Raw genomic sequence first — 17,384 nt, 5'->3', positions numbered from 1 at the left:
ATATTTCTCGGTTGTTGCTGGTCCGCAACCGAATGCTTAGTTACTATGGAGCGCTGCCTCTTGCAACGTTGAGTGCAGCTTATGGATTATCGTTTCGATTCTCCTTTTTCACATGCGTTCAACCTGTGTTTTATTGCCTTAGCTGTGATTTCGACTGGGCCTGGATTTGTGTCTCTGCAGTACGGTGACTCCCAACGTGGATTATGACCAGTTGATGAGCCCCTTAGTGATTCATGACTTGCTCTGTTCTGGCGGTGGGATTATGGCCTTAGCAGCGACACATGGGATAATGGGACTTTGGAATGTTTTTGCAGCGGCTCATGACTTCTTGGCACGCAGTTACATTGAAGATGACCCGAGTTTTCCTCGGATGGTGATAGAGGCTCCGGCTGTTGAGGAACATGTATGTTTATTCTCACTATTGAAATTGGATGGCTGAAATGTTTTCAGATGAGAACAATGACTTCCTGTTGGAGGCTGTTGCTACATACGGTGCTTATAAGCTGGTGGAATAAGACTGTTTGATTTTTCTACCTATTCTTTATTATTTAGTTACTGCTTTTTATCAAAGATCGAATCATTTTTTTTGCAAAATTGAACTTGACTCTGCTTTTTTGGCTTGGACTGTACGTTCGTAATTTGCTGACGTTTATATTATGTGCTTTGGTCAAGGAAATGTGTTGTGGGCTGAGCCTTGCACTCACACCGTGTTAAGTTAGCATGGGTTTATTAGAAGCTTAAACGCCATTTTTGTTTTCCTGCTCTGCTTTGCAGACAACACGCACTTGCAATATTGTTTAGAGAAGGGTGAGTATTTTGCTTCATATGAGAATAATTTGATATACTATATTTGTAGACTGCCTTGCTACTTTAGTGTGTATAGTGAGAGCATGAAACATCAAGGTTATGTTGGATACAGTGTTTGTTATTCGGAATGATGTTCGCACGTTCGATTCATAAGAGATATGCAGCTGTGGCATCTCTTATACTTGCGCGTTTAGTAATGAAGTGTGCAGGCATGATTACACACAGTTTGAGAACTTTCGTATCGTGACAGTTTGTGTAGAACTCAATGTGATCCACTACTGCTGAGTAACAGAGGTATGGGTTTGCCTATGTAGTCGTGTGAGATCTTCTGTAGTTATAAACTAACCTTCCCAGTAGGGAGGGTGAAATTTAGGTATATTTTAAATCTGTTTCCCTTTTGCATTATAGGTTGCTTTCTCCCTTTGTATTTTATGGAATAGTAACAATGCTGACAACTTTGTTTCTGATAATATGTTTGCTTGTATTATGTAAGGTACTGGGCATGAGATTACGGTGTTAGAAGTAAACATTTCAAAGTTGCAGGTGTGTTTATTAAGTGCTTGTTTTGGACTGGTGTAAGAATGTAATGAAGGAGTGCTCTTGTTAGCTACCTTATCTGAGGTAACCTAAGTCGTATGTTGTGGGTTGAATAATAATTGGTGTTTTTGCTATAGGAGGAAGAACCATTGAGTCACTGATTGCTAGTCTGTTATGGTGTTTGGGTACTAAGGTGGGGTTTGGAACACCGTAATTCACTGAGGTCGTAAGTCTTTATGCACAGTTGTGTGTAGGAGCAGAATCACTGCAACAGTAGTTACAACGCAAAGGCTCGATAAAGGGCCTTGAGTTTGAATCAAAATATAAAATTGAAGAATAATTGATAAGTGCAGCCAAGAAAGGGAGCAAGTGTGCAAATTTCATAGTGCTTTCGGCCGGGTAGTTGTTATAATAAAAAGCGTCGATAAAGGGCCTGTACTTTGAATTTGAATTAAAGAAGAATGATTGATAACCCCAGCCAAGAAAGGGAGCAATTAGGTGTGTGTATGTGTGGATGATGTGTTGATTGAGCAGAAGATGAATAAGGTGAAAAATGAGAAAGGCTGCAGACATGCAAACTTTGTACTTCTTTGTAAGGGAAGTGTGTTATATTTACTTATAATGCTGATTTGTATTGTACATGTGTTTTACTGCTTAGAATAGTTCATCTCTATGATGCTCCAGGGATTCTAATGTGATGTCACCTCTGTGGCATTATTATCAGTTGGTCCAGCTGTGCCTGGCAAGAAGCTGTTTAGAATCTTTCTCTGAGAATAAACCTATATGAAGATATACTTTGGTGTACTTGATTTTATATCATAACAAATTTGGCGACGAGGGTGGAGATGTGGAGATGTGTTATATTTACTTATAATGCTGATTTGTATTGTACATGTGTTTTACTGCTTAGAATAGTTCATCTCTATGATGCTCCAGGGATTCTAATGTGATGTCACCTCTGTGGCATTATTATCAGTTGGTCCAGCTGTGTCTGGCAAGAAGCTGTTTAGGATCTTTCTCTGAGAATAAACCTACATGAAGATATACTTTGGTGTACTTGATTTTATATCATAACAAAGTGCCTGTTTAGTTTTCCTGTGCATATATGTATATATATATATTTATTTATTTATATATATATATATATATATATATATATATATATATATATATATATATACTAAAAAACATAGGTTTACCCTACGTTATAGTTAAGAATTAGCATTTAAAAAACCTTAGAAATTCACTGAAAAAACCATACGTTTCACACACGTTATAAAAAGGAATTAGCATTTAAAAAAAACTTTAAAAAACATAGGTTTCACACACGTTATAGTTAGAAATTAGCATTTAAAAACCTTAGAAATTCACTGGAAAAACCATAGGTTTTACACGTTATAGTTAGCTGGACATTTCACTCATACAAAATCATTGAAATTCCCCCGTTATAGTTAGTTCAGCTAACTATAACTCGCGCGCCCGCAATGCACTGCTGATGACGTCACATATTACATCACTCATGACATGGTCAGTGACATCACTCACCCAGAGTTCTCTCCTTTTTTGCATAATTTATGCATCACTCTATGCCTGAAAAGGTTTTGTTTTGACTTAATACTGGGTGCTCCCTTGTGTCTGGACAAAGCTATACCTCTCTGAAGAGCTCTAATTAGAGCGAAACACTGTGTCAGGGGTTGCTTTTACTCATTTCAGGTTGGCTTGAGTTGGTATTTTACCAATTCAAAGCTGTAATGTTGTGCCTGGAGTGATAAATGGCTTTTGTTATTTTACAGCTCGGCGAGGATTGCACTGTACTAGTCCTATGCTTAAAGACTTTGCTGTTTAAATGGCAAAAGACTTTGTCATTTTCTATCTCGGCGTGGATAGCACTGTGCTAATCCTATGCTTAAAAACTTTGATAGAAAAACAGACATTTGAGGTGAGCAGATCTAGAGTGTCGCTGGTGTTGAGAGTGCTCTAACAGGAACTGCTTTCCACCTAAACTGAGACCTACCCAGAGTTCTCTCCTTCTTTTTTGCAGAATTTATGCGTCACTCTATGCCTGAAAGGGTTTTGTTTTGATATATATATATATATATATATATATATATATATATATATATATATATATATATATATATATATATATATATATATATAAATATATATTCACTGAAAAAACCATAGGTTTCACACCAGTTATAGTTAGGTGGAAATTTTACTCGCATAAAACCATTGAAATTCCCACGTTATAGTTAGTTGGACTCACTATAACTTGCGCGTGCAATGCACTGCTGATGACGTCACATATTACATCACTCATGACATGGTCAGTGACATCACTCATGACATCACTCATGACATCTCCAATGACATCACTGATGACAACATGCTTGTGACAAAGTGGCAGACCTCCTATCAGCATAAAATAACCTTTGACACACACATTCAAAAATAGAAACTAAAATGTTCTTAAAAAAGGAGAAACCAATACCAATTACAACAACTTATTAGGTAATTCCAACATCTACATACACATCCACTCATTCACCAACAGTTCTATATAGTCACTCATGCATGTACTTACTCATCATATGTACTCATACACCTATACATCCTGTTACACACTAATACTCATCCATATAGTTACTCACACACAAATTCACACATGCAAATAAACTATCAAAAAACCATTTACTTGATTATACTGCTATATACACACCACTACACATACTTCTACAGAAACGGAAACATATTTACACTCTTAAACAATCAATTATAAAAACACATACTCACTAACCCACCCATACACACAATCATCCACCCATACAGTCTTGCACACATGCTGTCTTCAAAATACATACAAATAGTGAGTCACTCATTCATGCATCTGTGCTCTAAGTAATATCCCCCACCTAACCATACAGACACTGATACTGATACTCAAAAAAACAACTAATAACCCATATACACACTCATGTAGCTACTCACCAACCCATGCAGCCACTTATACACAAAGTGAGACACGGATACAGATATTTAAATATTTAAACATTACTCGCTAATATATGTATTCACTAAGATACATTTAATAAGTCAGTTAACCAATCAATTTTACACAAAAAACATCCATGTAGACATTTATTTACCCATTTATTCTTCCATCAACCTTTAGATATACATATATATAAAAAAAAAAAATTCAGAAAGATACACATTCACTGGATGATGTCATCAGTGATGTCATCTGAGATGTCATCAGTGATGTCATGAGTGATGTCACTGACCATGTCATGAGTGATGTAATATGTGACGTCATCAGCAGTGCATTGCACGCGCAAGTTATAGTGAGTCCAACTAACTATAACGTGGGAATTTCAATGGTTTTATGCAAGTAAAATTTCCACCTAACTATAACATGTGTGAAACCTATGGTTTTTTCAGTGAATTTAATAGGTTTTTTAAATGCTAATTCCTAACTATAACTGGTGTGAAACCTATGGATATATATATATATATATATATATTACCTACTGGCGGTCGCCAGTAGGTATATATAGTTAGGATTTTTTCTCTATGGGTTTTTTGAAAATTCTATGTCTAATAACTTTGGCGTTTGTGGACGGAATTGGCTGAAATTTTCAGGAAAATGGCACATTTTGTTTCCGAGCAGCCCTTGAAAATTTGGGGGGGGTTCGTCCAGGGGGGGCCGAGAAAAAAGGGGGGTCCCAAAACGTGTTTTTAACATTGAGTTTTCCATAGGGCGGTTGGCCTCACTTTTAGCCCGAACGGCTGAATGGATTTGCACGAAACTTGGCAAAATTGTAGGGACTGGTAGCCCGATGTGCCTTTTGTAGGTCTCAATATATGTGCTCCAGTGGATTTTGAGAAATTAACGTTTAAAAAAAGATATATATCTGTAAGCGCGGACCAGGCAGCGCTCTGGTTCGCGGACTTTTCGCGCAACGGAGCTTTGTGAAGCGAAGCTGATTGGTTCTCCGGCGTCTGTCAACATTCCAAACAGTCCGTAGCGGCCGCCATCTTGTCTCTCGGTAGGATCGAGAGACAAGAGGAGGTCAAAACAAAGGGGGAAATAACTATAAGGGGGCATAGTAGATCCTCGCTGACCCCCTAGGTTTGATGTGGAGGTTTTAAAAGGGCCCCGCGGGGCAAAAAAAAATAATAAAAATAATAATTGAACGGCTGAATGGATTTGCACGAAACTTGGCAAAATATTAGGGACTGGTAGCCCGATGTGCCTTTGCTAGGTCTCAATATATGTGCTCCAGTGGATTTTGAGAAATTAACGTTCAAAAAAAGATATATATCTGTAACAGCGCTCCGCTTCGCGTAACGGAGGTTTGCGAAGCTGATTGGTCATTCTGTCACTGGGCTATAGTTGGGCTACATCTGGCTGATATTTGGGCTACATTTGTTTTTTTGTGTGTCTGGCGGCCATCTTTGGGCTACATTGGGCTACATTGGGCTTCATTGGGCTACATTCGGCTAATTAGCAAATAGCTCATCGCAAACTAGGAATGGTAAAGAATCGCTATTTATTCCTTAAAGTTCGCTATTTAGGAAATGCAAATAACTTTGATGATACATATGGCGGTTCATCTCTAACAAGATAAGAAGCATAGGGATAGATTTATGATGACTGGCGCATCACCAGGGATGTGTTAGTCATTCTGTGCCGCTGTTCCGTCACCTATGGTGTGCTGCATTTACAATGCGGCGCATCATGGGGCAAAAACAGCACAGATGCGTGATGTATCTGTGCCGTAAAGGTGGCGCATTGCTGGAGTTGTATCGCAAGTGTGATGAAGCTCCAGCAAGGGTCGGGGGTGCCCCTGTCGCAGGGTTTCTGTTCTCACACAGAACTGTGGACAGAGGATTGGAACCTCGGCGAATTAGGGTGTCCCAAAACTCACGTTAGTAATCAAAAACTATTTAGCAAGCTAGGTACAGTGTCACATTGGATATAACAAACTCTCAATGTTTAGACAATCCAGAATATGAACTTATAGTACCTCAGGATACGTGGAACTCATGAACAGTCGGTCGTTATAGATTTCTTAGAAACCAGAACATGGAGTTAAGAAGAACAGATGTGTATTTGAAATGTTTATTTACTAATGCCGTCTTCTCAGGCGTAGTACCTTAGATAATAAAAGTACACATATTATCAGTAGCAAAATTACCAGCATAGTTACTAGTACATAAAAAGTGAATGGTGATAGTATGTTAACATGCTGTAAATGAATAAGAGTTAGCAACACTTATAAGCAGCCGCGGGCCGTGGAGGGAGTTACGGTGAGGCAGGGAGGCGGGGAGGGGGAGAAGCAGGGTGGAGAATACAAGTACACATATTATCAGTAGCAAAATTACCAGCATAGTTACTAGTACATAAAAAGCGAATGGTGACAGTATGTTAACATGCTGTAAATGAATAAGAGTTAGCAACACTTATAAGCAGCCGCGGGCCGTGGAGGGAGTTACGGTGGGGCAGGGAGGCGGGGAGGGGGAGGGGCAAGGTAGAGAGGGCTCCACCCTGCTTCTCCCCCTCCCCGCCTCCCTGCCCCATCGTAACTCCCTCCACGGCCCGCGGCTGCTTATATCTCACCCTCCCTAATACACATATTATATTATTTGCTAAGAAGGTCTCTTTGTGTTGGTTTAGGGCGTGCCCATACTTTAGTGTCTTAGATTTGAAGGAATCACATCAGCATACACCAGCTCTCTCTTCATGTGAACCGCATCAACTGTTGTGTATGTGTGTTCGGCAAAGCAATATAAAACCCGCCTCATGCCCAGAATTGGCAGAAGTTGCACTTATGTTATGAGTATGAAGTCGTGGAGATCAGACCTCATAACAATTCTGTATCGTGTTGTTCTTGAAACTTTAGCACTCGCTGTACAGATATAGTTTAACAAGTAAAGCAGATAGTAGACCAATAACATATTATTCTCATGTAAACCACGATGAACTACTAGGTGGAAAGCTAAAGCAACAACTAAGTGTCGTGTGCAGAAGTTGCAAAAAAGGAAAAATGGCGTTTAAACCGGTAATGAGCCCATGCTAACTTAACACGGTGTAAAGATATCCAGGACCTAGATGACACCTCCTCATGATCCGGAAACGAACTGAATAAGATAATAGAAGTGCCATCTCATGAGAGCAGATTGCAAGTTTATATGTGGACGGTCCGCAAGGTAAAGCATTAAAAACTAGGAAAATTCAATGCTAAAGAAAAATAAAACAGCCAAGTACTTTATCGAGTCTTAAGCCAATAGGCAAGGTAAATAATAAAAACTTGACAAATAAGTCAATGAATTGTCAATGAAATGCTAGTACTCAGCATATCAAACATGAAAAAGGTCTATGACATAACTGTGTATGCAAAATAAGCTGCAACAGCCTCCAATAGGAAGTCACCGTCTTCATCCGAAAACAGTTCAGCCATCCAATTTAAAAGCGGAAAAGAACATACGTGCTCTCCCAGCACCGGATCCTTTATCACCATCAGAGGACAGCTTGGTGGGTTTTCAAGAAAGCTGTGTTCCAAGAAAGACTGTGCTGCCGCCAGTAAATTCCAGGGACCAAGTAGTCCATGCATCAATGCCACAGCCATAATCCTTTCGCCAGGACAAATCAACTCGTGAGTAATGATAGGAGTCATCAGCTGATTAAAGTCGACGTCAGGAGAAACCGGTCCGCAGAGACACAAATCAATGGCCCAATCGAAATCACAGGTCAGGCAGTGAAATACAGGCTGGACACAGGTGAAGTAGGAGAACCGAAAAGATAATCCATATGCCGTGCTTAATATCGCCAACGGCATTGTGCCATAATATTCTAGCATGCGATTGCGGAACAGTGTCAGCAGCTGCAGGGTCGGAGGTTGCATAGGAGGGACATCCATATTTAAAAATGTAAAAAAGCACAAGAGCGTCCGCTGGTAATGCAAGTAAAAATGCCAATCCACGAACCAGAGTGCAGAAAATACAATGAAAGGGAGCAGGGATGACTCCAAAGATTTTCTCAAATGAAGTCACGAGACCACTGGTAACAACTTTAAAAAAGTGTGCCAGGGATTTTGTGGAGGATGCGTTAAAGATAGTCGGAAACATGTTGCTGAAATTGAAAGGCAAACCTGTGTACGGGTGTTCGCTATGTGAAGTACGAAAGTTTCACGGGCCGAACTCAAGGCCACCTCTCTCTGAGACAAAAGAGCTCTTATTCTTGCCATGCCGTTGAAACGTGTCCCAAGGTTGGTATTTGTGGCCAGATTGAAAACTCCCTATGTTCATGTGTGGGAGGAAATAGAACATTTCTGCAGCAAATAACCCGTTCACTTACTGTTACGATAAAAGGAATACTTTTAATTAACTCAGAACAATCTTCATTATTGAGCATCAAATAACTACCATTTTCCAACAACTTGAACGTGGGGATGATAGCAGGAACTGGCGTGCCTTGCAACACGCAAGCCATATTTGGTCGGTGTTTGTTGCATGAATCGTGTAACTGTATGTGCCTACACTTTAGTGAATGATCTGGCGTCTCAGTGCATTCCTCTCCATTCAGATAAACTTCTTGATCATCTTTGAAACATCTGTATGTGTATGGAAGCGACCAGACCTCTTGAAGAAAAGCACTACCTAAAGGTTCATAAAGACCTATTGGTATATATTTCATACAATTTGAAAACTTATATAAAGCAAAAGGCAGCGTTATTAAACCGTGGATAAGGCATGTTGCCAAAAAACCCGCAATCCTCTGCTGATGATGTCACTGAGCATGTCATGAATGATGTAATATGTGACATCATCAGCAGTGGATTATGGGTAATAGTATCTCTAGTTTACTCCCCTATAGCTGTCTTTCTTTTAACATAAGTGTGTGTTTCCTTCCCTTATACTTACTGTTTTTGGTTCGCTTCCAGTTCGCGTACCAGCGAGCGAACTAGGAAGCGAACTAAGAGAAATAGAGGTTGGCACAGTTCCAAATATTGTACCAATTTTTTAATAACGGGGAGGTAGTTCTGAAAAGAACTTTTTTTTTTTTTTTCTGAACATTTTTTTACTGTTTTTGAATTTTTCGGAACAGTTTTATATTTTTTTGGGTTTTTCTTGGAGGGGGCAATGAAAACGATTCATTGTAAAGGGCTCAACAGGAGCAACAAAACAAAAAAAAGAAGTATTTATTATTTTGGGCGTTTCGGACAAACTTGCATATGATAGTCAATAGCTCTGTTGATCAGAGTGATGCTTCTTTCTCCGTAGGAAATGAATCCATCGCAAAATACGCAGGTGTGTTTTACTTCACCAAATCTCATTTGTATATTTGGCACCATCTCCCTGCCCTCTGGTCCCGTTACTTCCGGTACAACAGATCTTCTGGCCATAATAGGGAGATTATCTAGGTCGTTCCGAAACTGTGCAGCACTGTAGTTGTTAGGATGCCACCTAGTCATATGGCGATGCATTGTGTAGTTTCCGAAACTGTATTTTTTGTCGGTCCCTCTGGACAGTCTATCTTGACATATAAGGCAAGTTACGTATCTTGCATTTACTTTTTTCTGACCTTTGGGAATTTAAAAAAATTGCCAAATGAAGTTTTCTTTCCGGTGAGACGTCTTGGGCTGCTCAGGCAAAAACTGCCTCTCTTCGTGCTCGTCCTCCTGTTCCTCTTCTTCTTCTTCTTGTTGAATTACAACTTGAGCAGGTGGTCCACTCTTCCTTGGATGTGGTGGAGGTGGTGGGGAAGCACCAGCTGAAGCTACTAAAGAAGCCATTGCTCAGTGATCACAAAGGGTCTTTCTCTCACAATGATGAAAGTCAGAGTGAGGAAAGAAGGAGGGATTTTCATCATTTGGGAAAAACAAGAGTTCTCAACCAATCAAAAGTGTTCATTTTAGATTATATGACCTAGTCTTACATCATTAGGAAACCAAAAGTGAAATGAACCAATGAAAAGTGTTATTACCAAGTCACATGACTTGCTGTGTTTACGTTAAGCGCTTTGCAGGGCCTCCCGGTTTGCTTCCAGAAACCTGCGCTTTGGCACTCGCTTCGCGTACCAGTTCGCTAACGTAGCACGTCATATGACGTATCACGCGACAACGTGAAACGTCATGCGGACGGGAGGCGTCACGATGTTGTTTTCTAACGCGGCACTTGCGGTAAAGAAACGTTTACCGGCTCGCGGTCTATTTCGCGGCATCAAGGTCAGCTAACGGGAAGCTTCCCGATTCGCGAAGCGGGAACGAAGAAAAAAAAATATTTAAAAAAAAAATTATTCATAAACATATAAAATATATTTTTGGATTTAAAGAAGAATACATTTTACAGCTACAGATATTAGCTGTTAAAAAACCAATGAAATTCACAGAAAAAACCATAGGTTATAGACCATATATAGTTAGGAATTAGCATTTACAAAACCTTGAAAATTCACTGAAAAAACCATAGGTTATAGACCATATATAGTTAGGAATTAGCATTTAGAAAACCTTATTTTACTCACACAAAACCATTGAAATTCCATATATAGTTAGTTGCACTAACTATATATCGCGCACCCGCAATCCACTGCTGATGATGTCACATATTACATCATTCATGACATGGTCAGTGACATCACTGATGACATCACTGATGACATCTCAAATGACATCACTGATGACAACATCCAGTGACTGTATGTTTCTGTAAAGTTAAAATATGTCTTAGATATTGAAGAATGAGTGGATGTATAAGTGTCTGGATGAAGGATTTAGTAGGTGCGTGACTGACTGTATGAGTGAGTGATTAAATGTGTCTCACTGAATGCATGGGTTAGTGACTAAACTGTCTTAATTTGTGCATCATTATGTCTGTTGTGATGTAAACTGCTGCATGTGTTGATCATTAGCTATACGAGAGGCTATATGTGTTATTAATTGGTTGCCCAAGTATTTCTATGGGAGATTGAGTTTGTGTGGGGGTGGCTGGGAGGTGTGTGACTCTGTGCATAGATGTGTGAGCAGTTGATTCACTAGGTGTATGAGTTCAAGAGTGCATGTGGAAAAAGCTACATGGGCGGTTGACTGTGTGCATGAGTGTATTGATGAGTGAATGGATATCTCAATGCTACATGTCATAGTAAGTACATATGTAAAACACAGTACATGTGAGAGTTGGCATATATAAATAACTGTGCATGAGAGCCACTGAATGTGTGAGTGGCTGTATGGATCATTGTGAACTTGTATCAGGGATTGTATAAGAGAGTAAATATGTGTTAGTATATGTTTGAATAAGTAAGGTGTGTATAACTGTATAGTTGAGGAAATGGAGGTGAGATTGTTTCTTTGCATGACTGACTAGGTGTGTGAGTAACTCCATGGATGAGTGACAGTGTGTGAGTGTCTGTATACACTGAGTGTATCTAAGGTTATATTAGAGTCTGAAGAGGTTTATCGTATTAGCACAAGAATGATGTCAAATGAGATGTCATCAGTGATGTCATCAGTGATGTCATTTGAGATGTCATCAGTGATGTCATCAGTGATGTCACTGACCATGTCATGAATGATGTAATATGTGACATCATCAGCAGTGGATTGCGGGTGCGCGATATATAGTTAGTGCAACTAACTATATATGGAATTTCAATGGTTTTGTGTGAGTAAAATAAGGTTTTCTAAATGCTAATTCCTAACTATATATGGTCTATAACCTATGGTTTTTTCAGTGAATATATATATATATATATAAATAACATTTCTATGGCAAAATGAAACCCCTCATTTTGTTCCTTTTCAAATTAAATGTATTAAGTGTTACCACTTTATTCCAATCAAGATGACTTCAGGTGTGCCATACTTTTGTCATAAGTAAGACTGTTAGCATTCTAGTTGTTCTTTAGAACACTCTAGGACATTCTGTCATTGGGCTATAGTTGAGCTACATCTGGCTGATATTTGGGCTACATTTGGGCTCTTTTGTCTCTGGTGGCCATCTTGGGAGACTGCATATCAGAATTTTTTTAATGAAATATAAGAGGATTTGAGAAGTCACTCAAAATGTGCCCTAATTTTTCTTTCTTCAGCACTAATCATAATTTCTATGACAAAATGAACCCCCTCATTTTGTTCCTTTGCAAATTAAATGTTTTAAGTGTTAACACTTTATTCCAATCAAGATGACTTCAGGTGTGCCATACTTTTGTCATAAGTAAGACTGTTAGCGCTCTAGTTGTTCTTTAGAACACTCTGGGACATTCTGTCATTGGGCTATAGTTGGGCAACATCTGGCTGATATTTGGGCTACATTTGGTTTTTTTTGTCTCTGGTGGCCATCTTTGGGCTACATTGGGCTACATTGGGCTACATTGGGCTACATGGGCTACATTTGGGCTCTAACATATATATAGCCCAATGTAGCCCAATATATATTTTTTCAAAGTTGATTTTCGTAAAAACCACTGGAGCATATATCTTGAGACATAGCAAAGGCACATCGGGGTACCAGTCCCTACTATTTTGCCAAGTTTGGTGGAAATCCATTCAGCCGTTCGGGCTAAAAGTGAGTCCAACCGCCCTATGGAAATTAACATGGGGAAAACACGTTTTGGGACCCCCCTTTTATCTCGCCCCCGCTTAACGGATCCCCCCGAAACTTTGAGGGAAGGAGCAGAGCGCAGCGAGGCAAAGTTAAGGAAAATTACAGGCAGATCCCTCATTCGGCGCCAAAGTTATTCCCAATAGAATGTTGCGGATTTCCTATGGAAAACGATCCTAACTATAACTACCCACTGGTGACCGCCAGTAGGTAATATATATATATATATATATATATATATATATATATATATATATATATATATATATTTTTTTTTTAGCTGCTGATAGTCTATTTGCTAAGTTGACAGAGTTCATCAGAGTAAATAAACTGACATATGCTTTTTTGTCCCTATAGTAGCAGAGAATAGTCTGTTTACTAAGACTCTTATAAATAAACGACTGGCTCAGTCAGAGATGCCTGTTTACTAAGGATACATTAAACAGACTACCATTTCCTACTGTTTAAATAAAATAGACGTACACGGAGGCTGAGTATCCCATGCTGAATCCCCGATACAAGGAACGTTATTCCACTTTATAGACAAGTTGTTTTATATATACCATACAGAGTGAGAAGTTACCTTCCCTCACGTGGATGTGACAGAAAGTCGGTGCTAGTCTGGACATTCTTAACAGATTGGGAGAATTTCCTTCTTGCTTTTACCATTTATGCTATAAAGTGAACCTTTGGTAAAAAGAGCGGTATGCAACTTTGAAAAACGAGAGGGATTTTGTTTTCTTTAACAAGCCTTGTATGGTGAAGATTATAGTCTGCTTCTTTGTAGTACACCTGATTCTGGGAGTACTTTCATTTGGAAAATTATTGATACGAGGTGGGAAGAATTTGTACTTTCCTGAAGAAGGAGGGGAGATATTACGTCGGACCCACCGAAACGTGTTGATGCTTTGTGTTGGGATACATCACGGATCAATGACAAATGCAACACTTTGTGATTAATATCGAACAGGAATTTGCTGTTTTAGTTGTGTGCATGTACATTTTATTTATCTGTTGGTTTGACTATTGTGATGTCTTCTTGATTTGAAATCATTTTTCTTGCTGCTTTTTTGTCCCACTTGTAGCTGTGGTTATAACTGTATTGATTATTGTGATTGTTTGTTTTGTGAATGATATATTTGAATATTAAATCTGTCTTTGAAATGTATGATTTTTAACTTTGTAATTGGGTATCACATGTAAAAAACTATTTTAGTAAAATGTAAGATCTAGTAAAAAGTATTATTATATATTTTTGCACTGATTTGATTCTTTAGTTCACGTAACTTGTTTCTTTGGGTTGGTCTACCCTGGTTGAATGAGAGTTTTTGGTGGTGTATGGGATATATAGTGTTGGGGTATAAATATTTGCTCCCAAGGAGGTCGTTTTTTGACTTAAACAAAATAGAAGCCAGTAGTTTGTTCACTATGTTGATGTTCTGTAGAATGGGCATCTTCAAACAGCAAAAAAGTACTCTTTAAAATGTTTTAATCCAAACTGCCCAGATGCAGCCTGACTGAGGACTATAAAGAAATCTGCTTAATATGCAGGGGGCGTGTTCCCTATCAATACAACAAGTAGTAAAAGGATTTGTTTTGGTTTTTAAAAAGCTGCACCGCCCTGCAGCAGCAAGTCATCCAGCAGAGTCTCCAAAATAGCCATTTAAGTCCTATCTATAAATATTCATTGGCTACCCGCCCTTCAGTCCTCCAAAAAAAACACAAATATTTTCACGGTAGACTTTGAGGAGTTTTCCCTGGCCTAGCACTGTTGCTCAGACCTGTAGCATGTAAGAATGTACTACATTCAATACAATACAGCACCCATGCTATCATGTTATCTAACATTTCCCCTTGAGGAACATGATTGTAGGTTCTTGTCTACAGACATTTCTGGAGAAGTCTTGTTTGGCACTGGCACTCAGTACCTGCTGGAAAATGTTTTATTCACTATTCTTTTATACTAAAAAAAAACCTATCAATGTTCTAAATCTTAAGGGGCAGATTTACAAGCCCCGTACACCACATTTGTGCCGCCTTTGCATAACTTTTGTGACGCAGTGGCAGCGCAAACGCAGCACCACGCTGCGGGGTATTTACAACGTGACACATCTAGGGAGATGCATCACGTTGTAAGGCCCGGTGCCACATGTGGGCGTTCCGGTGCAGGGGGGGGGGTGTTCCGGTGCAGGAACGCCTCTTAAAAGTGGCTGAATGAATTATACAAGATTTCACTCAGTCACTTTTAGGGCCATGCTGCATCAAAACACTGCACCTGCTTGAAGCAGGCGTAAGGATTGATGCAGCATGTTAGGCATAGGGGCCCCCTGAGCCTTGCTGGAGCTGCGTCGATGCGTCACCTCACCGGCAGCAGATGCGTCATGCATCTGTCTATTCTTGCCCCATGGTGCGCCGCATTGTAAATGCTAATTCCCAACAGGTATCAGTTTAAGGCAGTTAAACGATGTATGCAGTCAGCATTACATAAACAAGAAACAAGGAGGCTCATATGGTTTAAAAGCTTGTTATTCACCAATTCATAACAGGGTGTTTCACATGGAAATACAGTTAGACAGCACTGTACAGAGAAAATCATGTGACAACCCAATGGCACTTGGTGAATAGTGATATATACAATAGGTGAAAAGTGAAGATGCAAGTGCTGAACGTGAACGGCGCAGAGTGACAAAGAAATTATACAGTGATGGCTCCACAGGATTAAGTTATAGTCACTTAAATCATGGTATCAAACAATTTTATAAGAGCCAAAAACGCTAGACGCGCCATAAAATTGCGCTGTGATGTCGACGGCGTTTCGATCCCCATAAGTCGGGATCGTCTTCAGGACAGGGTTGTCGGATTCAGTCAGTGTTGTAAACGCGTTGAAAATCGCGTGGTTCCTGAGATCCTAGGCGCAGACAGCGAACAGTCGGTCAAAAACTTGTCGATGCAGCCGAGGGCAGGTAAGAAGATGCAGCGTCTGAACGAATCAAGGCGGCCTGCGGCGATGAGGGCTCTAAACATTCGGGTAGCTCGTAGTGAGTGGGAGCAGCTCCGACTCACTACGAGCTACCCGAACGTTTAGAGCCCTCATCGCCTCTGGGCGCCTTGATTTGTTCAGGCGCTGCCTCTTCTTACCTGCCCTCGGCTGTATCGACAAGTTTTTGACCGACTGTTTGCTGTCTGCGCCTAGGATCTCAGGAACCACGCGATTTTCAATGCGTTTACAATACTGCCTGAATCCGACAACCCTGTCCTGAAGACGATCCCGACTTATGGGGATCGAAACGCCGTTGACATCACAGCGCAATTTTATGGCGCGTCTAGCGTTTTTGGCTCTTATAAAATTGTTTGATACCATGATTTCAGTGACTATAACTTAATCCTGTGGAGCCATCACTGTATAATTTCTTTGTCACTCTGCGCCGTTCACGCTGTTCACGTTCAGCACTTGCATCTTCACTTTTCACCTATTGTATATATCACTATTCACCAAGTGCCATCGGGTTGTCACATGATTTTCTCTGTACAGTGCTGTCTAACTGTATTTCCATGTGAAACACCCTCTTCTGAATTGGTGAATAACAAGCTTTTAAACCATATGAGCCTCCTTGTTTCTTGTTTATGTAATGCTGACTGCATACATTGTTTAACTGCCTTAAACTGATACGTGTTGGGAATTGTTGTTTTATACATACTCTACAACCATCCCGACGTGGGCTATGGGTTTTTCTCCTGTTGTTCCTGCGCATTGTAAATGCGGCGCATCCATGGTGGCGCAAGAGATGTCTGCTGTGACGCACAATAACTGGCGCATCCCTGCTTATATGCAGGGATGCACCAGTTATTGTAAATCTGCCCCTAAAAGTCTAACGGTTGTTCAGCACTGTCTCATTTACACAAAATGCAATGCTGTAAAATCAAACACCTTAACGATTGATATTAAGAAACCTTTCTAAAAAATAAATATAAAGTAAAATATTAAAGAAGAAATTAAAACAATTGCGCAAACAAAATAGTAAGGGACCTAGGAAAAATAATAAACAATAGAACAGAAGAAAACAGTACCGGAGAGAAAATAAAGAATAAGGAAAAATCAACGGCGTCAGAGTTTAGAACATGCCTAAAAAAGTAAAAAGAAGCAAAAAAGTAAAAGGAATAGAAGGAAAAAGAAAAATGAAACTTAAAAAAAAGAGAAAAAAGGTGTAAAGACAAAAGTGACCAATAGACAATAGAAACACAGAAGGTGAAGAAACAAATGAGGAATGCAAAGATAAATGCCATTAAAGTAGACCAGTTGAAGGATGTGTTCCTCCAGCAATGCAGGGCCACGAATAAGTGTCAGCTAAAGTGACACAGCTGAGATATAAAAGGACTTCATTTATTTGGTTTCTAACTTCTACCTTTTAGTCCTGCTGTGCTGGTACAAC

At 39.6% G+C, this 17,384-nt stretch overlaps 1 protein-coding gene across 1 annotated transcript in view; it reads left to right on the top strand.

Annotated features, from left to right (window-relative positions):
* Positions 1–17,384, top strand: part of LOC144769149 (uncharacterized) — a 1,798,260-nt gene that overhangs the window by 1,636,242 nt on the left and 144,634 nt on the right. The window lies entirely within an intron of this gene.

The sequence above is a fragment of the Lissotriton helveticus genome, chromosome 7, assembly GCF_964261635.1.
Source record: "Lissotriton helveticus chromosome 7, aLisHel1.1, whole genome shotgun sequence".
NCBI lineage: Eukaryota > Metazoa > Chordata > Amphibia > Caudata > Salamandridae > Lissotriton > Lissotriton helveticus.
The sequence above is the reverse complement of the archived record's forward strand: the minus strand, read 5'-3'. Positions and strand labels throughout refer to the sequence as shown.